This window comes from Eleutherodactylus coqui, chromosome 3 (assembly GCF_035609145.1).
Source record: "Eleutherodactylus coqui strain aEleCoq1 chromosome 3, aEleCoq1.hap1, whole genome shotgun sequence".
Classification (NCBI taxonomy): Eukaryota; Metazoa; Chordata; class Amphibia; order Anura; family Eleutherodactylidae; genus Eleutherodactylus; species Eleutherodactylus coqui.
In genome coordinates this window covers 31,859,962-31,886,433 of record NC_089839.1, presented here as the reverse complement: position 1 = coordinate 31,886,433, position 26,472 = coordinate 31,859,962, and the positions used below count along the sequence as shown (strand labels likewise).

At 45.1% G+C, this 26,472-nt stretch overlaps 1 protein-coding gene and 2 long non-coding RNA genes across 3 annotated transcripts in view; 1 reads left to right on the top strand and 2 right to left on the bottom strand.

Annotated features, from left to right (window-relative positions):
* The window catches only part of LOC136620118 (zinc finger protein 420-like), a 401,871-nt gene that overhangs the window by 138,120 nt on the left and 237,279 nt on the right, over nt 1-26,472 (bottom strand). The window lies entirely within an intron of this gene.
* LOC136619716 (uncharacterized) lies at nt 8,706-11,280 on the bottom strand. The gene is made up of 2 exons (XR_010791008.1): nt 10,941-11,280; nt 8,706-9,075 (listed from the first exon to the last, which is right to left on the bottom strand). It is a non-coding gene; the product is annotated as an uncharacterized lncRNA (long non-coding RNA).
* Nucleotides 23,051-25,342, top strand: LOC136619715 (uncharacterized). The gene is made up of 5 exons (XR_010791007.1): nt 23,051-23,096; nt 23,470-24,344; nt 24,415-24,646; nt 24,747-24,849; nt 25,018-25,342. It is a non-coding gene; the product is annotated as an uncharacterized lncRNA (long non-coding RNA).

The following is a 26,472-nucleotide window of genomic DNA, read 5'->3' as shown; positions in this document are numbered from 1 at the left end:
GGAGGTGGGCAAATACGTGTGCAATACCAACCAGATGCGCAATGCGCTGTGCAATCCCGCTGGGAAAAGCATACACTGGGAACTCATTAGCCATTTAAATCAGGGGGGTGATTGGGGGGGTGAATCAGGGGGGGTTCCCCTGCCTATATGAACATCCCCTAATCTGGGATAGCCAGGTCCCAGTTGAAGACAGTGGGGCTGTCCTTATCGGGACAATTACCCTGCTTTTAGGCAGGGGTTCCCCACTTTCCCTGATTAGTAAGGGACAGGGGTCCTTCCATCCTTACCTGCAGAGGTGTAATTGGTCCTTGCAAATGCTGTGAGAGTGCTGCAGTTTTATTAGGACAGCATATTACGTCTGTGCTGAGGCGTAGCGCTTTAATGTGCCGCATGGACGTAACCAGCGCACTTCAGTCGTGCAGAAAAAAATGCAAGATGCCCTGTTTTTCTGCGCATTTGTACCCCCAAAGGTCCCAATAGAAGTTAGTGAGGGGGGCACGAATATGTGCACAATATGCCAGGAGATGCATGAAACGCTGCGTAATTCTGCTGGAGAAGAGAACACATCTGGAACTCATCAGACTAAATAGCCATTTAAATTGAGGTATTTCAAACGCAGGTCCTTATATAATTTCTGCCAGCGCCTGATGCCCCCAATATATGAGGAGGCGCACATTTCATAAATAAGGTGCATTTTAAATACTCCGTGCGCCTACACAGAAATGTGCGCCATGTCCGATCTGGCCTACATCTCTGGTATAATTTACACCAGTTCCATTTGTATGCCATAAATAGGCATACAAATGTATGGGAGTTAGGGACCTTTCACACGGGACAGAATTGTCCGCAGGAAGCAGCACAGATGCAGATTTTGTCAGTTAGTGCGGATTCTATTGCGTTTTTAACTGCAGAATGTGCGAAATTACATCTTCTGTATGTTAGAAATCCGCAAAAACAATTCCACAAGACGTCCGAAATTCCGCCACAGAAATCTTTCACGCTGTGGAGGTTCATCTTGCGGCCTTGAAGTAAAGACGCACCGATTCTAGCAGGTGCGGAATTGAAGCCCCATATGGATAACACTATGACGCAGATATGTCAGCGCGTCCTAATTCCGGCCCGTGTGAAGGGTCTGTAAAAGGGTTTATGGATTTCCCCCATAATGTATAGTTTAACGCTTACTAATTCTGGGGGAAGAATGGAGACAAAACCTTGATATTTGGTCATTATCTTTTGGGTCTCGTTTTTACGTCATTCACTTCCATATAAATGGCAGACCGATGATGGCGATATTACGTTTATATATTTATTTTACATGTTTGTACTTTAGCACAATAAAAACACTTTAAAAAATTGTTTTTCTGTTGCTGCTTACCGAAAACTCCAACATTTTTATTCTTACATCAACAAAACTGTGTGAGGGTCTGTTTTATGCGGGAAAACCTGCCGTTTTCATTGGTATTTTGGGGTACGTGACTTTTTGATCGCTTTTTATTCAGTTTTTTTTTTGCAAGGTAGGATGAACAAAAACAGCAATTAGGAAAGGCCTAATAGACTCCACAACAGGGCAGACCGAGAGGTCAACCAAAAAATCTATAGTGGGCACTACACAATGAGGAAACCTGGCAATAAGGAGCACAAGGTGTATGACTTGCAGAAATAAAGACACAACTGAAAAGAAAAAGGTCTGCAAGCAAGTAATATGAGGGTATATCATATGCAGCATATTATGGAGATGAATACATAAAGGGACCAAACATATTAAAACCATTTAAAACACACCAAAATACAGGAGGGGCCGGGAAAGACCACACAAAGAATAATCACTGGTGGCTGCACCAATAATCCAAAGTATGTAAGAACCAAGATAAGAAATATAGTAAATAACCACTCATGTACATAAATACTTGCTCAAAGAGGAGTATGCCAGAACAATTGCTAAGGAAGCGCCACCAAAATGAAAAGTAAAGCAAGGGTCTCCCTAAGAGAAGAATAAAGGCTACATGTGGTCATCCCACCCATCCTACTAGTATCGCGAGCAAATGCTTGGCTTCATTGGGGTAGCATAGAATATAGAAGGAAGTCCGTAACCCCTTGGCGACCACCCATATCTGTTTTCACATCCTTGGTGTCTGGGCTTTATTCTATAGGGCTGTTAAAACATGTTGGCCCTGTAGAATAAAGCTGCGGGGTCGGGGAGTGTGACAGCTCCCTGCTATTGAAGCTGTCACCGCGGATCCGGTGTGTGGTCCCCAGTCACGCGTTCGACATGAGGCGAGATGAAACTACTCACCCACTTAAGGCCTCCGCGATATCCTTCGACGCAATGTTGCTCTACAGACCTCCACCCGGCTTCTGCGCGTGTGCCTGCTGGGAAAAAGGGCGCATGCGCAGAAGCCGAAGGGGGCTAAGGAAATTCAAAATCTCCTTGATCCTGGCTACCAAAGGTAGCCAAGAGCCTGGAGCCATGACCAGAAGCCCCAATGAGTGGTCACTGGTCACGTGATCCCTGTTATCCGATGGATGTCGATCACGTGAAAATTTTTAAAAAACGTTTCATCTCCCCTCACTGATTCAATCATTTGTGGGGTTTCTCTATCGTTTTGGCAACTCACTTTACATGTGTGCTATGGGGCCTTAATCACCTTCAAGCAAGATTTCTCCTCCTTAGTTTTGGGCCCTGTTGTGCTTACAGACAGAAGATTGGTATCCGTTTTAGCCTGCAAGTCTTCATTCATATGTGTGCTGTCCAAAAAAACTGTTTTTGAAATGACACAATTGCCAGTTTTTTTTAATTGAGTCATTTTAGGGACAAATCCTCATTTTCATGTGCACAATAGAGAGAAAATGACATATTTGTAAATATATTAAATTTTATTTTTTCTCTTCTAAATTGCATTAACGCATAAAAAAAACTTTAGGGTCAAATTATTCATAGTAACATAGTATGTTAGGCCGAAGGGAGACCATGTCCATCTAGTTCAGCCTATATTAATCACTCCTTGTTGATCCACAGGAAGGCAAAAAAAGAGGCAGAAGCCAATTTAGCCCATTTGGGAGAAAAAAATCCTTCCCAACTCCATAATGGCAATCAGAATAATCCCTCGATCAACGTTTTGAAAGTTCCCAACTGATGCCAAGACCCGGATCAACAACCCCACTGATTATTTAATATCTATATCCTGTAATATCATAGTACTCTAAAAAGGCATCTACTCCCCTTTTAAACTTCTCTACCGATTTTGCCGCCACCAAATCCTCAGGTAGAATGTTCCCCAGTTTCACAGCTCCTACAGTAAAGAACCCCTTTCTGTGTTGGTGATGAATCCTTTGTTCCTCTAGACCAGTGGTGGCAAACCCATGGCACGCGTGCCAGAGGCGGGATGTAGAGCCCTACCTGCTGGCACGCGCCACCAGTGGCCGCTCACCACATTAGTGAATACTGGCAGGGGCCGTGGCTCTCCTGCCGGTATTTAATCAGCTGCACTGCTAACGGCGCTGATCCCGGCGCACACTGTGACATCAGTGTGCAGCCGGGATCCTCCTTCCCCCTCCCCTGACGTCTCCTACTTGGTTTCCTGAGAGCAGGGAAGGAGGCGTCCGGCAGCACACTGACGTCACAGTGTGCAACAGGATCATCGCCGAGGAGCAATGCTGAGCAGCGGAGCTTCCACGAGGAGGAGGAAAAAAGTATGTAGGTCTCGAAGGGGGAGAGAAAGGGGGACCACTGTGGGATGTTACTATTACACTGGGGACCGCACTATTACACTAGGGCTGCTGTGGGATGTCACTATTGCTACTGGGGGTTGCTGTGGGATGTCACTATTACTACTGGGGGCCACTGTGGCATGTCACTATTATACTGGGGGCTGCTGTGGAGTATCACTATTATACTGGGGGTTGCTGTGGGGTGTTACTATGATACAGTGGGCTGCTGTGGAGTGTCACTATTACTACTGGGGGCCGCTGTGGGATGTCACTATTACTCTGGGGCCACTGTAGGATGTCACTATTATACTAGGGGCCGCTGTGGTATGTGACTATTATATTGGGGGCCACTGTGGGGTGTCAGTATTATACTGGGGGCCGCTGTGGAGTATCACTATTATACTGGGGGCCGCTGTGGGAATGGAATGTCACTATGAAACTGGGGGCCTCTGTGGGGTGTCACTGTGATACTTGGCGCCGCTGTGGGGTGTCACTATTTCACTGAAGGCCACTGTGGGGTGCCACTTTTACACTGGAGGCCACTGTGGGGTACCACTATGATACTGGGGGCCGCTGTGTGGTGTGCCTATGATACTGGGGGTTGCTGTAGGGGGTCACTATGACACTGGGGGCTGCTGTGGGGTGTCACTATGATACTGGGGGCCGCTGTGGGAGGTCACCATTACTACTGGGGACTGCTGTGGGGTGTCACTATTACTACTGGGGGCCACTGTGGGGTGTCACTATGATACTAGGGGTCGCTGCAGGGGGTCACTATGATACTGTGGGGTGCTTTGGGGTGTCACTGTGATACTGGGGACCACTGTGGGATGTCACCATTACTACTGGGGGCCACTGTGGGATGTCACTATTACCGCTGGGGCTGCTGTGGGGGGTCACTATTACCGCTGGGGGGTGTAAAATTTTGACTGCTTTTTGGATGCGGAAATGCTGCAGAACGTTCCACAGAAATTTCCGCTGAGGACATTCTGCAGAATCTAAATAGCAATTAAAATCTGCCCGCTGTCTGTTTTGAAGCGGCCCTGTCCCTTTTAGAATGACGGAGGTAAAATCATACATCGTGATAAGCCCCGCCCCCTGACGTGTTGGCACTTTGCGATAAATAAGTGGGTTTTGGGTTGCAGTTTGGGTACTCGGTCTCTAAAAGGTTCTCCATCACTGCTCTAGACATAGTGAATGCCCTCTTGTTACCGACGCAGTCCTGGGTATAAACAGATCATAGGAGAGATCCTTGTATTGTCCCCTAATGTATTTATACATAGTTATTATTGTTCGCCCCTTAACTGTTTTTTCCAAGGTGAATAATCCCAATTTGGATAGCCTCTCTGGGTATTCCAGTCCCCTCATTCCATGTATTAGTTTAGTTGCCCTTCTTTGAAGCCCCTCAAGCACTGCAACATCTTTCCTGAGCACCGGTGACCAGAACTGTACACAGTATTCCATGTGGGGCCTGACAAGTGCCTTATATAGTGGGAGGATAATGTTCTCGTCCCTCGCCCCTATACCTCTTTTAATGCACCCCAAGACTTTATTTGTTTTTGCAGCAGCTGACTGGCATTGGTTACTCCAGTTTAGTCTACAATCCACTAGTACCCCCAGGTCTTTTTCCATATCACTTTTCCCTATCAGTACCCCATTTATTGTATATTGGTGACATCCATTTCTCCTGCCCATGTTCATAACCTTACATTTATCAATATTGAACTTCATTTGCCATTTTTCTACCCAAGCCCCCAGCTTATCTCTGGCTTTTTGTAGCCACAGATTGTCCTCTGTTGTATTAATTATCTTGTATAATGTTGTATCATCTGCAAATATTGATATTTTACCGTGCAGTCCGTCTATCAGAATGGGGCCTAATACTGAACCCTGTGGCACCTCACTAGCAACGGTGGTACAAACCATTGATTACCACCCTCTGTTTTCTATCTCTGAGCCAGTTCTTTACCCAGCTATACACGTTTTCGCCCAGACAGAGCTGTCTCATTTTATATATCAGCCTATTATGTGCAGGGTGTCAAATGTTTTAGAAAGATCCAGATATATGAGAACAATAGACTCTCCCCCCAGTTCAGCCTAGAACTTACTTAATTGTAGAAGCTGATCAAATTAGTCTGACATGATCGACCCCTCCTGAACCCGTGCTGATGAGGAGTTATACCATTGTTTTTCTTGAGGTATTCCAGGATGGCATCTCTCAGAAACCTCTGGAATATTTTTCCAATTATTGAAGTGAGACTTACCAGCCTGTAGTTACCAGGCTCCCTTCTTGACCCCTTTTTTGTATATTGTTACCACATTGGCAATACGCCAATCCAGTGGTACAACCCCAGTCTCAATAGTGTCCCTAAATATAAGAAACTAGCCCGGGTACCTGATACAGAACACGTGCAAAGCAAAACGTGACATTTTAAGTAGGAAAAGGTGGGCCACTTTAGAGCATTGCAATATGAACAGGGTTTGTTCATTCGGCCAATAGAAAGCTGTGGATGACACTCGTAGTTATTGTTTGCATTGCATCTAAAAGCTTCCCCTTCCAAGAATTTCCAAGCTGTTTTTCTCAAAATTGAGTGTCGCTCTCGGTCTAAAGAATGTTGGGCATGCTTCGCTTCATCAGTTTCTACAATTCGAGCGGCGGCTTGTCCAGTGCGTTGATTCTCGAGTCGGACGTTAGTTTGCTCCGGCGCTGCAGCAACTCGAGCGGCTACTACTTTAAGTGTGGCTGATGTCCCTCTGCCCAAACAGGCCCTTCGCTTGCTTGGCATCCTATATCTAAAACACAAAATAATGTTTGTTTGTGTCGTATACAAATCCCCAGTTCTGGTCCGATTTGAGTAAAATTTGGCATTTTTTGTTGTCAACAGCAACCAATCATACCTCAGCTTTCATTTCTTATTCTGCTGAGTCAAAATTAAAGCTGTGCCGTCATTGGTTGCTTTATATTATACTGCTGAGATAAAATAAAAGCTGAGATTTGTTGCTATGGGCAACAACTTATCAATCCTTAGTGCTGCGAGAAAATTAAAGCTGCTCCGTGATTGGTTCCTATGGGCACCAAAAACAGTTTTTTACTGTTTATTGATCTACTGTTAGACAGTTTTGATAAATGCGGGCCGGTGTTCATAAATTTGCTCCATGCATTCCTGTCTGGGGACGGATCATTATCCACACAGACATCCAAGATGGAATTAGGAAGGACAAAATGGACAAATGATTGGTGCCCGCCACCAGGGTTAGAATGGGGCTGAGAAGCAGTCCTGAAACACAAATTTTCAACGCTCAGTATGACTCTTCTAGTGGGAATAATTTGTTGCAAATAACCAGGAATACTAAATCGAGTCCGTAGAATCCATTGGTGAAAGCAAATTTGGGGGTTGCTGCATTAAAATTCATGCAAGGCAAAAAAAAAAAAAAACAAGAAAGGTTGCCAAGACAACAAAATCTCAGTTTTTTTTAGCCTATAACCTTCTCCGGGTCGACATTATACTATGTGCAAATGTCATGTCAATCGGTCGTACAGTTAGTGCGTGATGCTCAAAGAAACAGACAGACATTGATAATATATAGAAGATAGTGGTCTGTCTATCATGCCACTTAGTTCTTTTACAACCCTTGGTAGTATTCCATCTGGGACCGGCGATTTGTCGATTTTAATCTTTTTCAGCTGGCCCTGCACTCCCTGCTGAGTTAGCCAAGTGATATGTTGTGGGGGTTCGTTTTATCTCCCTGCATTTCGTGTGACATTTATTTTTCCTTCGTGAATATACTTGACAAAAAACTATTTAATAGATTTGCCTTCTCCCCCATCATCTTCTATGAATTCTCCTGCATTATTTGTTAGTGGGCCAGTGCTCTCAGTGCAAATCCTTTTACCATTCATATAATTGAAAAATAGTTCAGGAATCAGGATTATTTTTGCTCTCTTTGGCAATCAGTCTTTTTGCCTCCTTGGCAGTTTTTATCTTTTCCTTACATAATTTGTTTTTTTCCCTGTATGTTTTTAGGGCTTCTTCACTGGCTTCTTGTTTTAATAATTTAAACGCTCTGTTTTTTTCGCTTACAGCCCTCCTTACAGTCTTTTTGAGCCACATTGGTTACCTTCTACTTTTATTTTTGAAGGGTATGAACTGCTCACATGAGGCATTTGGATGTTTTTAAACTTTTCCCATTTGTCGTCTGTATTGTTATTTTTGAGGATGCTGTCCCAATTAATATTGTTAAGAGTTATTCTGAGCTGGTCAAATTTAGTTTTACTAAAGTTTAGTTTTTTGAATGACTGGTCCAAGGGTCCCCCTACTCCTAACAGTCTGGAACGGCCCAGCTTCTCACATTCCAATAATGCGTTCTCTCTCTCAAACTATAAACAGGACAAAATCTTTTTGGAGGCATTTAGTGGTCAACAAGCTCTACACAAGCAGAAAAAGAGGTACACAACACACAAGGAGCCTCTGAGAGTCTTTTTCTAGGCCAAGGGGAGAGCCACTTTTAGGGCCTCAGGTGGCAAGACCGTTCATCTAATCACACCACAACTCTAATCAGATACTTATCTGCGGGAGCAGCAGACATGCCGATTATCATTTGAACGAGCGAGTGATGTCACTGATAGCTTGTTCGCTCTTGTGCAGCCCGTTTAGACAGTCAGATACATCATTGGTTTGTTCAAACAAGAATCGTTCAGGCATTCACATTTGCTGTATTACCGAATGAGAAACTCTGAATGTAACGAGCCAATGACAGTCTATATGACTGCAGGAAATAAACGCTGAACAAAAAGTGAATGATTATCATTGAGTCGTTGGCTGGCGTTCAGAGTGAACGATAACCATTCACTTTCGCTCGTGTGAACGTTTTTTTGAACGATAACACTGTGCAACAAAGTTTTAAAAATTTTCATAACAGAAAGTAATTGATATGTTTCTGTAAAATTAGAACCTGCTGATTCCACTGGTAACACTGAATACTAGCAGCACGTCTCATTTTCAAGTTACGAACCATTTCCTTTATTTAACATAACAGTTTGCATGTGACGTAATATTACTATTTGACTGTTTTTGGTGGAAAATGAGGCTCCCATCTTGACTTCTTCCTGTAAGAAACATTACTTTCCCTCTGTAACAACCAGGAAAAGCCGCCCATCATATTTGGATTGTACTTCCCTTTGTGATGGTCTTCAGTGACTGTGATGTCTTGTTCACATGAACTTCTGTTTTATTAAATATATTTATAAACCAGCATAGGATACACGTTTCGGGGTGAACCCCTTCTTCAGCCATGCTGGGTGGGGCATCACTTCTGGGACTTCTGGAGTATGGTTACCAAGAGATGCTTGTGTAACCAGTGGTGGAGCTAGAGACACAGCAAAAAACTATCAGTACAATGCTAAAAATATTGCTGGAGGAATCGCACAGATGATCTAACTTTCATGGGTGGGAAGAATGGCTTCATTTAAAATGCTTTAATAGCCTACATTACTATATCTTTTCTGCACTGTCCCTATCGTACTTCCACAAGGTTTCTTTAAATATATGAATAAGATCTTGTCCTAATTTATCTGGGCACAACACAGACCTCGCATGGCTCCATGGTGGAGGTCCGATATCCAGAAACACTGGTCCATATAGAGCATTATTCAGCCTCTCTTGCCTCAACCAAGACTTGTAATTTCTTTATGGAATATGCTTAAAGGCATAAAAAAAATGTCATGGTTATGGGAAACCACCGAGTGCCCTTCCAAAGGGTTACATTTCTTTGGATTTGCTCCAGCATGCTACCCCATACTCGAATATAACAAAGTGGAACTCGATGGGTATTTTTAACCTCGCAGATTTATGGCTAGAGGAATCTCTTGTCCCATTTGAACAGCTAAGATCTCATTATTTTTTGATACAAGTACAACATTTTTTACATTTGCATAAACTTTTATTATTCTAGTGTAACCCAACTGTATTCAAAATAGCCCCCCAAGGAAAGGGTTAACACCTCTATATACTTTATTACATGATCGTGCTAATTTTTAAACAATGTATCTGTTAAGAGTAATGCAAGAGGGTTGGCCCAAAAATGTTGTGATAAAGAGTGAAAGCAGCTCTATCTCTGACCCACAAAGTACTTAAATGTAGCATGCATGTTGGGACCTTAATGAAGATCACACCCCGATAATTATTTACACCGCTACATGTAGCTCAAATACACCCCAATTGTTTGGCTGACTGTTGGAGGAATTGCGGCGACAGGGGAACGCTACTACATTTATAGCGGAGCTGATGCAGAAACCCTGAACTGACCTCAACGCAGGTGTGACAGCAGCCTGAGGCTTCTTTCACACGAGTGCATATCGGCCGTCCGTTTTCACAGCCGTCCGATATACGATACGTTGTAAGTAAAAGATTGGGTGAACGGGCGCACAAATCAAACGTTTGTGCGCCCGCTCATATGGCCTGGTGAGGCCGGCGCAAATGCGCTGACCTCACCAGGCCATCTCCCATTTCCCCTCCCTCCTCATTGCAGGCTTACCTGTCTTCCTCCCCTTTTGTCTCTGCAATGGGAGGGGGCGAGGGTGGAGCCAAGTGCCGGTCCACCTCAGCTCCTCCCATTGATGGCTATGGACAAGTGGTGGGGAGAGGGCGGGCACTTAGCTTCACCTCGGTCTTACCCCTTGTCCATAGCATCAATGGGAGGAGGCGGGGCGGACCGGTGCTTAGCTCCACCACTGTCCTGCCCCTTCCCATTGCACAGAACAAAAGGGGAGGAAGACAGGTAAGCCTGCATCGAGGAGGGAGGGGAAATGGGAGATGGCAAATGCACCGACCTCACCAGGCCATATGAACGGGCGCACATATATGATATCTGCTGTGTGATATCTGGAATGTGATAACTGACATTTATTTCGCACCCGCTAACCTGCAATTTAATTTGATGTATTTTGTTCTAAAAGGTAAAACTAAAGATTATTGAAAAAGAAAAATCTGCCGCAGCGGGATCTGATTCCGGGTTCCGTGTTATGACATCACATGTTATGACCCAGTATAAAATCTGTAATCAGCCAACCATTTGCAGAAGGTTGGAAGGTCGCTGATTGTAGTTGGAGGAATAAAAGATGCATCATAATTAAAGTTGAGTTTTGCACTACTTTTGCTGCCGATGACCTTTTTTGTATATCACATCTTATGACATCACACATACATATAAGAAGCCGCAGAGCTGACACTCACTTGAGGGTTTAGAGTTGGTGGTAGAGGTATTTGCACTCCGTCTTTGGCTCCTGTTATGTGATGTTTCCTCGGACAATGTCCGGCCGTCTGACTTCATCATCATCATCATCATCATCATCTTCCATTCTCCCATATCTGAACCTTCATTAGAGGGAATTTCTCTTCAGGGGATTTCTTTACTCTATTTTTCCAGCAGCTTTTCTTCCCTCCTTCAGTTTGAAGATGAAACAAATATATCAAATATCGCACAATGTTGATAAATTTGTTGCATCTTTAACCCCATCCTGACACACGTATGACTGTTTACATACAATGTGCTGCTAGGATGTAAATAGCCATCCACAGCACATGCCATGTATGGAGCGACTCAGGAGGCCAACCGACACCACGCACGTCGGGTATCAGCTGTCACTAACAGCCAACAACTCAGCCGTGATCAAAGAGAGATGTGATCACGGCTGTTAACCCTTTAAATGCCACCGTCAGTTCAGAGAGCAGCATTTAAATGTCCCAAATGTCCCCGTTACGTTATAAGATGGCGGGGGTACCAGTCTGGTGTCATAGCAGCCTGGGGTCTTCTGAAGGGCCCCAGCGCTGCAATGTATTTCTGCCTACTAAGATGTAGCTGTGACACATCTTTAATAGACCGCCTGTTAAAATATAGTACCATAGTGTTGAATTATACTGTATAAACGATCGAACAATCAGAAGGTCATAGTAATAAAAAAGGTGAAAGAAAATAAGTGAAATTAAGATTTTTTTTAATTACTCTAAAAATAAAAAATATTTAAGGTTTAAAAAAATGTTTTTCCCATTAGTAACATCAAAAAACTAAAAAAAAGTAAAAAAAATCTGTAAAGGTCCAATTTATTAAAATATCACATTATTTATCCACATGGTTAACTGTCAGAAAAAAAACAAAGTGGCAGAATTGTGTGTTTTTGGTCACCCCATCTACAAGACAATACTGAGTAAAAAGCTATCTAAAAGTTGTATCTTCCCTAAAATGGTACCAATACAAACTACATGTCACTCTGCAAAAATGACAAAAATAAAAGTTATGGTGGCAGAAAGCAATTCATTTTTGTTTTTCTTTAAAAGGCTTTTTTTTTTTAAATCCCTTTTTATTATCACTTAAGTTGTAGGGTAGAAATACAAAGAGGTTACTTGATTACAGTTCTGAGTATGCAGTCAGCAGAGGTTTGCCGGATTGCCTGCCCGTCAAATAATCAACATTGGAACGGGGTAAATAAAAAAAGAAGACAAGTTCGCAGATAAACATCTATTGGGAATGGATGGGTAGTCGGAAATCAGAGGGGGGAGAGAGAGAAAAGCAGGTGCCTCAATGAGAGAAAATGTCTAAGAGCCTCAAACTACGCCATGAATTTCAGATCCTAAGAAATATGTCGTGGGTGCCATTTTTCCAACTCGATAATTACTCAAGATTAAAGAGTCTATCCACTTTTTCCTTCCATTGTTTAAAGAAGGGGGGTGCGTCGCATCGCCAGTGCAGGGGGATCAGTCCTTTTGCTGAGTCTATAAGAAAGGCCATCAGTTTATCTCTTCAAGGAAGAAACGTCGAGGTAGGTTTCCATAGGAACAATACCTCAGAGTGAGAAACTTGGTTTGATTCTCCTCAGAATCTCCTCCACCCCCTTCCAGAAGGTCTTCAGAGGTGTGCAGTTCCACCATAAGTGGAGATAGGTCCCCACCTCTCTATTGCATCTCCAACATTTGTCTTGTGATGCTAAATTATAAGCGTGGAGCCACTGCAGGGTTTTATACCACCGGACAAGAAGTTTATAGTGTGATTCTTGGGCCGTGATACAAGGAGAAACTCCGAAAGAGGTTCCCAATATTGAGTTTACATCCTCTTGAGATAAGGAGATACCCAACTCTCTCTCCCAAGAGATAATAAAAGATGGCTTAGTAATGGTCTGGGGTATAATGAAGCGTTTACGTAAGAAGGAAATTTTCCTTGTGTTGATATCGTTGTTATTCAGTGCACTCTCAAAAGGAAGCAAAGGTCTAGTCAATCTAAAAGTTTTAATGAAGTCTCCTATCACTCTGGTCACCGATGCTTGGTGTAGAAAGGATAAATTATGTGAAGGTACAAGGGTTTGAAGAATCTCTGTAGGAGAAAGGTGGGCTAAGGTCTGCAAATCTCCTACCTTATATGTTCCGAATTTTTTCCATACCGAAGTAGAAGCTGGGTCTGTCTTAAGGCCTAGTAACTTGTGGATTAGGTTTAGTGGGGTGGTTGGCGAGGGTAACGGGGCCAGCCTATTTCTCACACCATCCCAGACCTCACAGGGACCTCTTAACAGGGGGTTGAAGCTCTTTGCTCTGTAATGACTTTTCTCTGGGAACCATAAGTCCTCCAATGAGGTTTCTTCGTTGTGGTGCAGGGCCATCGTCGGAAGTAGCTTGTCCCTAATCGGGTTCACTAAGTTCATCCAGTAGCTTAACTGGGATGCTCGATAATAATCGGGAATGTTGGGTAGGTCAATACCGCCCTCAGAGCCCCTCCTTATCATTAGGCTATAGGCCAATCTCGGTCTCCTAAGTCTCCAGACAAAGCCTGAAAAGATAGTGCGAAGGGTTTTTAAAAAGCTTGTTGGCAGGTGGATGGGAAGCATCCTGATTCTGTATAACACTATGGGGAGGATATATGACTTCGGGATGTTCTTTCTACCGAACCAAGATATAATTGGTATATCATATGTTCTCAAGAGGTTTTTGATTTTATTTACTAACGGTACGAAGTTAACCGCAAACAGGTCTTCCGCTTTTTTTGTTATTATTACTCCCAAATAATCCAGTGCGATATCTGACCACGTAAAAGGAGAGCACAGAGCGAGGGTTCTAGAAAGAGCTAGGGGTATGGAGATGTTTAGTACGGTGGACTTGTAGAAGTTGATTTTGAAATTTGAAATCTCCCCGAAGAGGTTCAACAGTTCCACTAGTCTGGGGAGGCCCTTGCTGGGATTAGTGACCAGAAAGACTATGTCATCCGCGAATGCTGCTGTAGATAGTACCTTATCGTCTATGGTTAAGCCCATTATGTTCGGGTCCTGTCTAACATGCATGAAAAGAGGTTCTAGGGCCAGTATAAACAGTGTGGGGGAGAGGGGGGATCATTGACGAGTGCCATTATTTATCTCAAAAGGAGGTGATATAGAGATGAGCGAGCACCAAAATGCTCGGGTGCTCGTTACTCGGGACGAAAATTTCGCGATGCTCGAGGGTTCGTTTCGAATAACGAACCCCATTGAAGTCAATGGGGCGACCCGAGCATTTTTGTATATCGCCGATGCTCGCTAAGGTTTCCATTTGTGAAAATCTGGGCAATTCAAGAAAGTGATGGGAACGACACAGCAACGGATAGGGCAGGCGAGGGGCTACATGTTGGGCTGCATCTCAAGTTCCCAGGTCCCACTATTAAGCCACAATAGCGGCAAGAGTGCGGGCCCCCTCCTCCCAACAATTTTTACTTTTGAAAAGCCCTCATTAGCAATGCATACCTTAGCTAAGCACCACACTACCTCCAACAAAGCACAATCACTGCCTGCATGACACTCCGCTGCCACTTCTCCTGGGTTACATGCTGCCCAAACCCCCCCCCCCGCACGACCCAGTGTCCACAGCACACACCAGTGTCCCTGCGCAGTCTTCAGCTGCCCTCATGCCATGCCACACTCATGTCTATTTATAAGTGCGTCTGCCATGAGGAGGAACCGCAGGCACACACTGCAGAGGGTTGGCACGGCTAGGCAGCGACCCTCTTTAAAAGGGGCAGGACGATAGCCCACAATGCTGTACAGAAGCAATGAGAAATATAATCCTGTGCCACCGCCATCAGGAGCTGCACACGTGGGCATAGCAATGGGGAACCTATGTGCCACACACTATTCATTCTGTCAAGGTGTCTGCATGCCCCAGTCAGACTGCGTTTTTTTTATAAATAGTCACAGGCATGTACAACTCCGCAATGGGAATTCCGTGTTCACCCACAGCATGGGTGGCTCCCTGGAACCCACCCACTGTACATAAATGTATCCCATTGCAGTGCCCTGGACAGCAGAGCTAACGTCAGATTAAATGCAGGTGGGCTTCGGCCCAAACTGCATGCCCCAGTCAGGCTCGAGTTTTTTATAAGTATACACAGGCACGTACATCTCCATAATGGGAAGTCCATGTGGACCGACAGCATGGGTGGGTCCCAGGAAGCCACTGGCGCTACATAAATATATCCCATTGCAGTGCCCAGCACAGCTGATGTAACGTCAGCTTTAATGCAGGTGGGCAAAAAATTAATTGGATTACACTGTAGGCGAGGGCCCAAAAAAATTGGTGTACCAACAGTACTAATGTACCTCAGAAAAATTGCCCATGCCCAACCAAGAGGGCAGGTGAAACCCATTAATCACTTTGGTTAATGTGGCTTAATTGGTAACTAGGCCTGGAGGCAGCCCAGTTAAAATAAAAATTGGTACAGGTGCAAGTTTCAACGCTTTAATGAGAATTGAAACGTATAAAAATTGTTTACAAAAATTATATGACTGAGCCTTGTGGGCCTAAGAAAAACTGCCCGTTCGGCGTGATTACGTCAGGTTTCAGGAGGAGGAGCAGGAGGAGGAGGATGAATATTATACACAGATTGATGAAGCAAAAAGGTCCCCGTTTTTGATGGTGATAGAGAACGATGCTTCCATCCACGGGTGCAGCCTACGTATTGTTTAGGTATCGCTGCTGTCCGCTGGTGGAGAAGAGAAGTCTGGGGAAATCCAGGCTTTGTTCATCTTGATGAGTGTAAGCCTGTCGGCACTGTCGGTTCACAGGCGGGTACGCTTATCCGTTATGATTCCCCCAGCCACACTAAACACCCTCTCTGACAAGACGCTAGCTGCAGGACAAGCAAGCACCTCCAGGGCATACAGCGCGAGTTCAGGCCACGTGTCCAGCTTCGACACCCAGTAGTTGTAGGGGGCAAAGACGTCACCGAGGACGGTCGTGCGATTGGCTACGTACTCCCTCACCATCCTTTTACAGTGCTCCCGCCAACTCAGCCTTGACTGGGGAGTGGTGACACAGTCTTGCTGGGGAGCCATAAAGCTGGCAAAGGCCTTGGAGAATGTTCCCCTGCCTGCGCTGTACATGCTGCCTGATCTCTGCGCCTCCCCTGCTACCTGGCCCTCGGAACTGCACCTTCTGCCACTAGCGCTGTCGGATGGGAATGTTACCATCAGTTTGTCCGCCAGGGTCCTGTGGTATAGCATCACTCTCGATACCCTTTCCTCTTCGGGTATGAGAGTGGAAAGGTTCTCCTTATACCGTGGGTCGAGCAGTGTGTACACCCAGTAATCCGTAGTGGCCAGAATGCGTGTAACGCGAGGGTCTCGAGAAAGGCATCCTAACATGAAGTCAGCCATGTGTGCCAGGGTACCTGTACGCAACACATGGCTGTCCTCACTAGGAAGATCACTTTTAGGATCCTCCTCCTCCTCCTCATCCTCAGGCCATACACGCTGAAAGGATGACAGGCAAGCAGCATGGGTACCCTCAGCAGTGGGCCAAGCTGTCTCTTCCCCCTCCTCCTCATGCTCCTCCTCAACGCGCTGAGATATAGACATGAGGGTGCTCTGACTATCCAGCGACATACTGTCTTCCCCCGCCTCCGTTTCCGAGTGCAAAGCGTCTGCCTTTATGCTTTGCAGGGAAGTTCTCAAGAGGCATAGCAGAGGAATGGTGACGCTAATGATTGCAGCATCCCCGCTCACCATCTGGGTAGACTCCTCAAAGTTTCCAAGGACCTGGCAGATGGCTGCCAACCAGGCCCACTCTTCTGTAAAGAATTGAGGAGGCTGACTCCCACTACGCCGCCCATGTTGGAGTTGGTATTCCACTATAGCTCTACGCTGCTCATAGAGTCTGGCCAACATGTGGAGCGTAGAGTTCCACCGTGTCGGCACGTCGCACAGCAGTCGGTGCACTGGCAGATAAAAACCGATGTTGCAGGTTCCGCAGGGTGGCAGCGTCCGTCTTGGACTTGCGGAAATGTGCGCTGACCCAGCGCACCTTTCCGAGCAGGTATGACAAGTGTGGGTAGCTTTTCAGAAAGCGCTGAACCACCAAATTAAAGACATGGGCCAGGCATGGCATGTGCGTGAGGCTGCCGAGCTGCAGAGCCGCCACCAGGTTACGGCCGTTGTCACACACGACCATGCCTGGTTGGAGGCTCAGCGGCGAAAGCCAGCGGTCAGTCTGCTCTGTCAGACCCTGCAGCAGTTCGTGGGCCATGTGCCTCTTCTCTCCTAAGCTGAGTAGTTTCAGCATGGCCTGCTGACGCTTGCCCACCGCTGTGCTGCCACACCGCGTGACACCGACTGCTGGCGACGTGCAGCTGCTGCTGACACATCTTGATTGCGAGACAGAGGTTGCGTTGGAGGAGGAGGAGGAGGGTGGTTTAGTGGAGGAAGCATACACCGCCGCAGATACCAGCACCGAGCTGTGGCCCGCAATTCTGGGGGTGGGTAGGACGTGAGCGGTCCCAGGCTCTGACTCTGTCCCAGCCTCCACTAAATTCACCCAATGTGCCGTCAGGGAGATATAGTGGCCCTGCCCGCCTGTGCTTGTCCACGTGTCTGTTGTTAAGTGGACCTTGGCAGTAACCGCGTTGGTGAGGGCGCGTACAATGTTGCGGGAGACGTGGTCGTGCAGGGCTGGGACGGCACATCGGGAAAAGTAGTGGCGACTGGGAACCGAGTAGCGCGGGGCCGCCGCCGCCATCATGCTTTTGAAAGCCTCCATTTCCACAAGCCTATACGGCAGCATCTCCAGGCTGATCAATTTGGCTATGTGCACGTTTAACGCCTGAGCGTGCGGGTGCGTGGCGGCGTACTTGCGCTTGCGCTCAAACAGTTGCGCTAGCGACGTCTGGACGCTGCGCTGAGAGACATTGCTGGATGGGGCCGAGGACAGTGGAGGTGAGGGTGTGGGTGCAGGCCGGTTGGCTCTCGTGCCTGTGTCCTCAGAGGGGGGTTGGATCTCAGTGGCAGGTTAGGGCACAGGGGGAGAGGCAGTGGTGCAAACCGGAGGCGGTGAACGGCCTTCGTCCCACCTTGTGGGGTGCTTGGCCATCATATGCCTGCGCATGCTGGTGGTGGTGGCGGCTCCCCAGCTGATCTCGGCGCGACAAAGGTTCCACACCACTGTTCGTCGGTCGTCAGGCGTCTCTGTGAAAAACTGCCACACCTTAGAGCACCTTGGCCTCTGCAGGGTGGCATGGCGCGAGGGGGCGCTTTGGGAAACAGTTGGTGGATTATTCGGTCTGGCCCTGCCTCTACCCCTGGCCACCGCACTGGCTCGACCTGTGCCCACACCCTGACTTGGGCTTCCATGTCCTCGCCCGCGTCCACGTCCTCTAGGCCTACCCCTACCCCTCAGCATGCTGTATTAACAGTAGTGCAGAAACAGAACGCTGTAATTAAATGTGCCGCTTATTGGCCTGTGGTTGGAGGCTGACTTCGCTTACGGAACGCACAGCAGAGCCAGGAAAGAATTTTGCGCAAGCCTGCTGTAACACTTAGCTGGCTGCGTATGAATTAGGACAACTACCCCCAGCAGAGACCCAGTACACTGAGGACGGTCACAGGCAGCCCAAATAGATTTTTTTTCCCAAATGTTTTTGGAAAGGCCCACTGCCTATATACACTAAATATGTCTTCTGTCCCTGCCTCACCACTACTGGCCCTGGACTATGTAAAATTACTGCAGGACGCAATGCTCTGCACGGCCGATATACAAAAAAAAAAAAAAAAAGTGCAACACTGCAAAAAGCAGCCTCCACACTACTGCACACGGTTAGATGTGGCCCTAAGAAGGACCGATGGGGTTCTTGAAGCCTAAAATAACTCCTAACACTCTCCCTATAGCAACTCCAGCAAGACAGCACTTTCCCTGAACTATGTCAGAATGCATCTGTGGCGAGCCGCGGGAGGGGCCGATTTATATACTCGGGTGACACCTGATCTCGCCAGCCACTCACTGCAGGAGGGTGGTATAGGGCTTGAACGTCGCAGGGGGAAGTTGTAATGCCTTCCCTGTCTTTCTATTGGCCAGAAAAGCGCGCTAACGTCTCAGAGATGAAAGTGAAAGTAACTCGAACATCGCGTGGTGCTCATTTCGAATAACGAGCATCTCGAACACGCTAATACTCAAACGAGTATCAAGCTCGGATGAGTACGTTCGCTCATCTCTAAGGTGATATAATCTCATTTATTTTTAGTCTCGCGTGGGGTTTAGCGTAAAGTGAAAAAATAGCAGAGACAAAATCAGGAGGTAGATTATAGTGCAGCAGGACGCTTCTCGTATATGCCCAATTAACCCTATCAAACGCCTTTTCTGCATCGGTGCCGATAAAGGCTAAGGGAATATGATGGTTTGGGGCATACCGAGCTGCATGGAGTAGTCTGTGACAATTGTCTCTGCCCTCTCTCCCCCCCACAAACCCAGCCTGTTCCTCGTTAATCAAGGAGGAAATGAAGGTTTCGAGCCTCTTAGCTAAGAGTTTTACCCGTAATTTTATATCAAAGTTGATTAGCGAAATGGGCCTATAATTACCACAGAGAGTGGGGTCTTTAGGTATAAGGGTGATGTGGGCCTCCTGTGCTTGTCTGGGTAGTTCAGATCCAGCAAGTAAGGCATTAAAGAGATCCGTTAATTTGGGAATTAAAATTGCTTGAAAGGTCTTATAATAAGCCAGAGTAAGTCAGTCGGGGCCCGGGCTTTTATTGGGTGGGTGTGAAGCTAATACTTCTTTTGTTTCGGTTTGGGAGACTGGTGTCATAAGAGATTTCGCCTCTTCCTGAGCCAATTTAGGCATCTGTAATTGCTGGAGGTCTATTCGTTCCTTTACTTTGGAGGTTTCCTCCGTCTTAGAGGAACTCTGTATATTGTATAGTTCTTTATAGAAAAGCTGAAATTCCTTGGTGATTTCTGGAGAAGAGGTGGCTAATTTTCCCGAGGAAGTTTTTATAGATCTAATTATATTTTTGGCCCGGGCTTTTTTAATTAGCGATGTCATAAATTTGCTACCTCTATTTCCCTGAGCATATACTACCTGTTTCATATAAAGGTTTTTTTTATTGAATTTCGATTCAAGAGAGTTTTAATTTTTTTCTTAAGTCTTCTAATTTCTCAAGGTTGGTAGTGGTTTGTGAAAGTTTAACAGATTGTTCTATCTTAGCTATCTGTATAAGTCTATCATCAATTTCTCTTTGTAGTCTTTTCTTAACCCTAGAACCTAATGCTATCAACAGGCCTCTTACATAGGGCCTCCCAGACTATGAGAGTGCCAACCTCTCCATTCGCGTTGAGAAGAAAGTAATCTTCAATTGCTTTAGAGAGGGCTATATTCTCTTCCAAAGAGTCCAATAATGAGGGATTAAGCCTCCATCTCCACTCTCTATAGATTGGTTGGAGTGGGCGGAGTATGACATGTATGGAAGCGTGGTCAGAGATGGTCAAAGGATCTATTATGGTTCTGTCCAGAGATTCCAGAAGTCCTGAGGGAACAAATAAATAGTCCAGCCTCTGGAATGAGGAATGGATCGGGGGAAAAAAGGTAAAATCCTTCACTGAAGGGTTGAGGAGACACCAAGCATCTACTATTCCCAAGTCCTGGAGGCCCCGGCCGAGTTTTCTTAATTTAACTTGGGAGACCTGAGATCGGCCCACAGAGGAATCCAACAAGGGGTTGAGGGTGACATTGAAGTCTCCTCCCAAAATTATATGACCGGTTGCAAAGTGTTTCAGTGTATCGAGCTGTTTAAGCAACCATGTGACCTGTTCTACATTCGGAGCATATAAATTCGCTATGGTAATTTTCACATTGTCTAGGGAGCCCTTAAGGAATAGTACCCTTCCCTCACCGTCCGAATATTGGGCGTCGCATATGAAGTTTACCGACTTATGAAAGAGTGTGGAGACCCCTTTGGATGCTGAGGAGGGGTGGGAACTGTGATAGCTCTGAGGATAGTGTCTGCCGGGCAATGCAAAACACCTATCCCCCTTAAAATGGGTCTCCTGCAGGAGAATAATTTTTGAGTCGTACCTTTTTAGGAGTACCGCTACATTATGGTGTTTCAACGGCGAATTGAGGCCCTGGACATTAAATGATGTGAGGCGCAGATCTTCCATGGCTTGTAGTCTTTGATAACAAAAGACGGAGTCTGAGGAGAGAAGATATAGTTAAGTAAGAGCAATATTTTTGTGCCTGAACAGCAATTGCCCCCACCTGAGGGGAATAAAAGGTATTTTTTTAAAACGTTACTAGCAAAAAAAAACTATATAAATTTGGTGTCACTGTAATCGTACCGACTCGCAGAATAATGGGTCATTTGGCTGCACCAGAAACGCCATTAAATAACCCCCTCCCCCACGTAAAAGGTGCAATTGAGTTTTTTTCCTCACTTTGTCCCATTTCAAAATTTTTGAAAGACTTCCAATACATTACATGGTAGGTTAAATGATACAACTCAACCTTCAAGAAATAAGTACCTCCCTCCACTCAACCCCGCCCCCTTTCCTAGACTTTTTTGAAACGTACAGTGAGAGATGGGACATCTGTTCTTTTTGGTGTAAATCTGAGTACATCATCAGCTGCTCACCCATCATCCATCCATCCATCCCAACTATCTACCAAAGCATTTCATTTCTTTGCCCCTGTTAGTGTCATACTTTGTTACAGTAATTAAAGGGAACCTGTCACCAGCTCCACGGTGTCCGAACCATCAGCAGCATCAACCTGCGACAGATATGCCTATTTGGCCCATCTATATTTTATTTTAAAAGCCAGCTTTTCAGATAAAACATACTTAAAAGTTTGACTTGGGGTTCAGCTCTCAGAGCTCTCCAGTTGAAGGGTCGGGCCACGCCGGTTTCTTCCCTCCTGCAGCATCAAGAGTGACAGTTCCTCTCTGCTTGTGTATAAGGGTAGGGCTGTTAGTCCTGAAGCTGCGGACCGGGGGACCCCGGAGCGGACCACCTCTGTGACTTAGAGCTACATTGCAGCTGAGCTCCCAATAAACCTTCTAAGGATGCTTTTTTCTGAAACGCAGCAGCATTTGGAATAAAACATACAGTGCTGTGCAAAAGTTTTAGGCAGATGAGGAAAAATGCTGCAAAGTAGGAAAGATTACCAAACTAGAAATGTGAATAGTTTATTTTGGTCAATTAACAAAATGCAAAGTAACTGAACAAAAGAGAAATGTAATCCCATCAATATTTGGTGCGACCGCCCTTTATCTTCAATACAGAATCAGTTCTTGCACAAAATCAGGGATTTTGTAGGATTATAGTCAGGTGTAAGATTAACCAATTATACCAAACAGGTGATAATAATCATCATTTTCATATGGAGGTTCAAATATAATTATTAACTGAAACTAAAACAGCTTTGTAGGAGGCTTAAAACTGGTTCCTTAGTCAGGTCAGAAAACAAGAAAACACTTTGGTAACGCTCTGCTTTATTTACTTCACAGTTTGTTCAAAGTGTGATATAGTGATTGGCAACGTGCTGGAGAGTGTGAGGTAAGTACTTCTCGTATATGTTATCCTATTGGTGGTCATAGACAAGAGGCGATGGAGAAAGTAAGGAAGGCACATCAGAAGGAGTAGGCAGTGAAGGAAGAAGAACATCTCAAAGAAGAAGAATAACATCTGGAGGAGCTGAAGGAAGAGGAAGAATGTTGTCCGATAACCCCAATATATAGCGGCCATCCTCCTGGACGCCTCATTTATCCAGGAGTTATAGAAGAATAAAAACAGTGATTTGATTGGCTGCCATAGACCACACGAATGAGGCCCAATTGTAGAATTTGTTGTTCATAAGGATTGCCATAACCTGTATAACTAATACTTGTCCTCTTATTATTCTATCAGAACGTGACATTCATCTGGTGACCAGGAGCCATTTGCATTGTAAGGACAGAACAACCACCTTATTTCTTTAGTGTTGGTTCCTTAGTCATATTAGATGTCTCAGCATTTACTTCTAATGAAACAAGAAAACACCTAAGTAACGCTCTGCTTTATTTTCTTCCCAGTTTGTTCAAAGTGTGATATAGTGATTGGCAACGTATTAAAGAGTGTGAGGTAAGTACTTCTCATATATGTTATCCTATTGCTGCTCACAGACAAGAGGGAACCATCACCCAAAATGTTCGATTTGGGGCAGATGCCAATGTAGTCCATGTATGTGGAGGGTGGTTGTGGAGGGCAGAGACAGGGTATAGATAGGTAGTAGTGAGAAGGTATGAAGAGGTTCTCAGGGGGTATATAGGTTGGGGACGATGACCAGTACAGGAGTACTCGTAGTCCGGGGTATAAGTTTGTAGCTCTAAAGCTGGGTATAGGTTAGACATAGTAAATGATCACAACCTTCGAGATGTGGCTACAAATTGTAGATGTGTCTTGTCTAAATGAGACAAGTTTATTACTGCGTTCTAAACTGTTAATTTCTTTACAGATTTATTGGAGGCGATGGAGAAAGTAAGGAAGGCACATCAGAAGGAGTAGGCAGTGAAGGAAGAAAAACATCTCAAAGAAGAAGAACATCTGGAGGAGGAGCTGAAGAAGGAGGAAGAATGTTGTCCGATAACCCCAATATATAGCGGCCATCTTCCTGGACGCCTCATTTTCCCAGGAGTTATAGAAGAATAAAAGCAGCGATTTGATTGGCTGCCATAGACCACACGAACGAGGCCCAATTGTAGAATTTGTTGTTCATAAGGATTGCCATAACCTGTATAAGTAATACTTGTCCTCTCATTCTTCCATCAGAATGTGGCATTCGTCTCGTGACCAGGAGCCATTTGCATTGTAAGGACAGAACAACCACCTTATTTCTTTAGTGTTGGAGTACAGAAGGGTTCATCTGAGAGATGAAGGGTATATGTAGGTGCAGATGTGGGGGATTATGGAGTAACATTATAGAAGTGACATGAGGGCTGTACGGGTTGAAGTTTTGGGGGTTTCCAGTTAACCACAACTGTATTTTCTATTGTAGGGAGACAGAACTTAAAAGTGACGATAGGGGAAGCAGAGGTAACGTAAGTGTATAACAGGTTCTCCACTTCTGGAGCCCTGGGGTCCCATAACCCCAGTGCACCTGGATGAAGAGCCCGTTATAATGCATGCCCATATTATGAAATGGGACTTTATTGGTTTATAAGATGTTTTATGTTCTATGTGCGTTAGAAAAAATTTTAAACAGGAAAGGAGATAGCAGGAAGAGGAGATAGAGCTGCTGAAAGAAGAACTAAGAGTGCAACAACAGATCAGAAGTGTTCAGGCAATGGAGGAACAATAAGAATATAGGAGGCTGCGGGAGCAGCAGAACAGGTAAGTGTAAATTCTGGGGACATGGAGGTGATGATGTGTACACATTACACCTAACAGCCTTTTTATACAGGACGCTTGTTGGGTGCCGATGTGCTGCCAGTCATGATGCGCTGACACTCTTCCCTGCGATGATCAGCCCTATGCTTTTACACATGAGCAATCATCACTGAGTGAACTGAGGTGGAGCGCATCGGGGATCATTCCAGCCTTCCCTCGTCATGTGGTTTTGGGGTATTTTATAGACCCAGACAAAGACGTAGATTGTCATACTGCCCAAGACAAGAAAGCACCAGAGACACCCCGTGAGTCACCTCCTTATTTCACCCCGCTGTCCTTATATTACTGGGATGCTTTATGTATTTCTTGGAATGTGAGATTAACTTCTTATATTTTATCCATCAGCACAAGACCAACAAGAAGTCAATGAGCCCCTCCTGCCCATTGTGTCTATGGCCCATGAGGCTGCTGTAAAGCATCTCTCTAAATGCTGTTACCTGCAGCTCAGGTAAGATGGCGGCCCCCATAGTCATGTACAGACAGTAGAATAAAAATCTACAATCAGAGAATAAAAGCAGATGAGAAAAACAGAAAATGTTTCACTCTTTGGTTTATAGGTGATACTTTACTCCCAATGTCTCCTTTCGCTAATTCAAAATATTATATTTTCATGCAGATCAGGTGGAATGGACTCTTCACCTCAATTTACGGCGCTCACTCACGATGACTGGTGGGTAGTTCTCCTCCGGCCATTATGTTCTTATGGTGAAAGTTTCTAGCGGCTCTCCGTCAGCGGCCTCCACATCTGTCCTGCTGCATCTTCCCCGACCGCACCGCTTGCTGTCACTTCTCTTCTAACTCCAAGAAGGGGATATGGATTTCTTCACCAGCAAAGAGGAACCTTTCTGTACTAGAAGTTCAGTAACAGAGCGCCCCCTGCTGCAATACAATGTATCACTTGTGTAAGCCCGACACATGATATTCCACCAATTGTATGGAAATAAAGCTTAATCATTAATTATTTACTTCATAGTTTTACTCATTGTTTTCATGATCTCTGCTTTCTATCAGATAATTGTTTCCATTAACCCCTTAAGGACCAGGCTGTTTTGTATCTTAAGGACCAGACACTTTTTAGGGGTTTTACCCATGTGGGGGTTTAACTGCCCTATTTATTTTTTTCCTTCAGCTACCAAAATAATCTTTGCTACGTTTTTTTTTCAAGTGACGTATAGGCTATTTTAAAAATATTTTTCATGACTTTTTTTTTGCCGTTTTTTAGTTTTATTCGGGGTAAAAAGCTTAAAATTTTATAGTTGTTTTTAAAAATTAGTATATATATGCTAAAGTAAAGTATGGGAATCGGCATCTCATTTCGTTTTGGATGTTTTGATGTATAATATGGATGGTTTTTAGAGATGAGCGAGCACCAAAATGTTCGGGTGCTCGTTACTCGAGATGAACTTTTCGCAATGCTCGAGGGTTCGTTTTCACTACCGAACCCCATTGAAGTCAATGGGCGACTCGAGCATTTTTGTATATCGCCGATGCTCGCTAAGGTTTTCATTTGTGAAAATCTGGGCAATTCAAGAAAGTGATGGGAACGACACAGCAACGGATAGGGCAGGCAAGGGGCTACATGTTGGGCTGCATCTCAAGTTCCCAGGTCCCACTATTAAGCTACAATAGCGGCAAGAGTGGGCTCCTCCCTCCCAACAATTTTTACTTCTGAAAAGCCCTCATTAGTAATGCATACCTTAGCTAAGCACCACACTACCTCCAACAAAGCACAATCACTGCCTGCATGACACTCCACACGCCTCAGCGAGGGCCTGTAATTCCGCTTCCTGTCCTGGGACATGCGGAGGCATTTTGCTTTTAGGACATCTTGTCGCGTGACCACTGCATATCCAGCGTGGAGTCGTCAATTACCCTGGTACCGTCTACAAAAGCAACTCAGAATATGCATTATTAACAAGGGCTTTCAGTTAACATTTATTATGGCCACCTGTTCTGGCAACATGATGGCTTCCATTAGTAGACTTACAGCTTTTCTATTCTTGATGGAGGAAACACAAAAGGCTTAGTGATGCATTGAGGTAACTATTTGGGTCAGGAGTACATTAAAAAA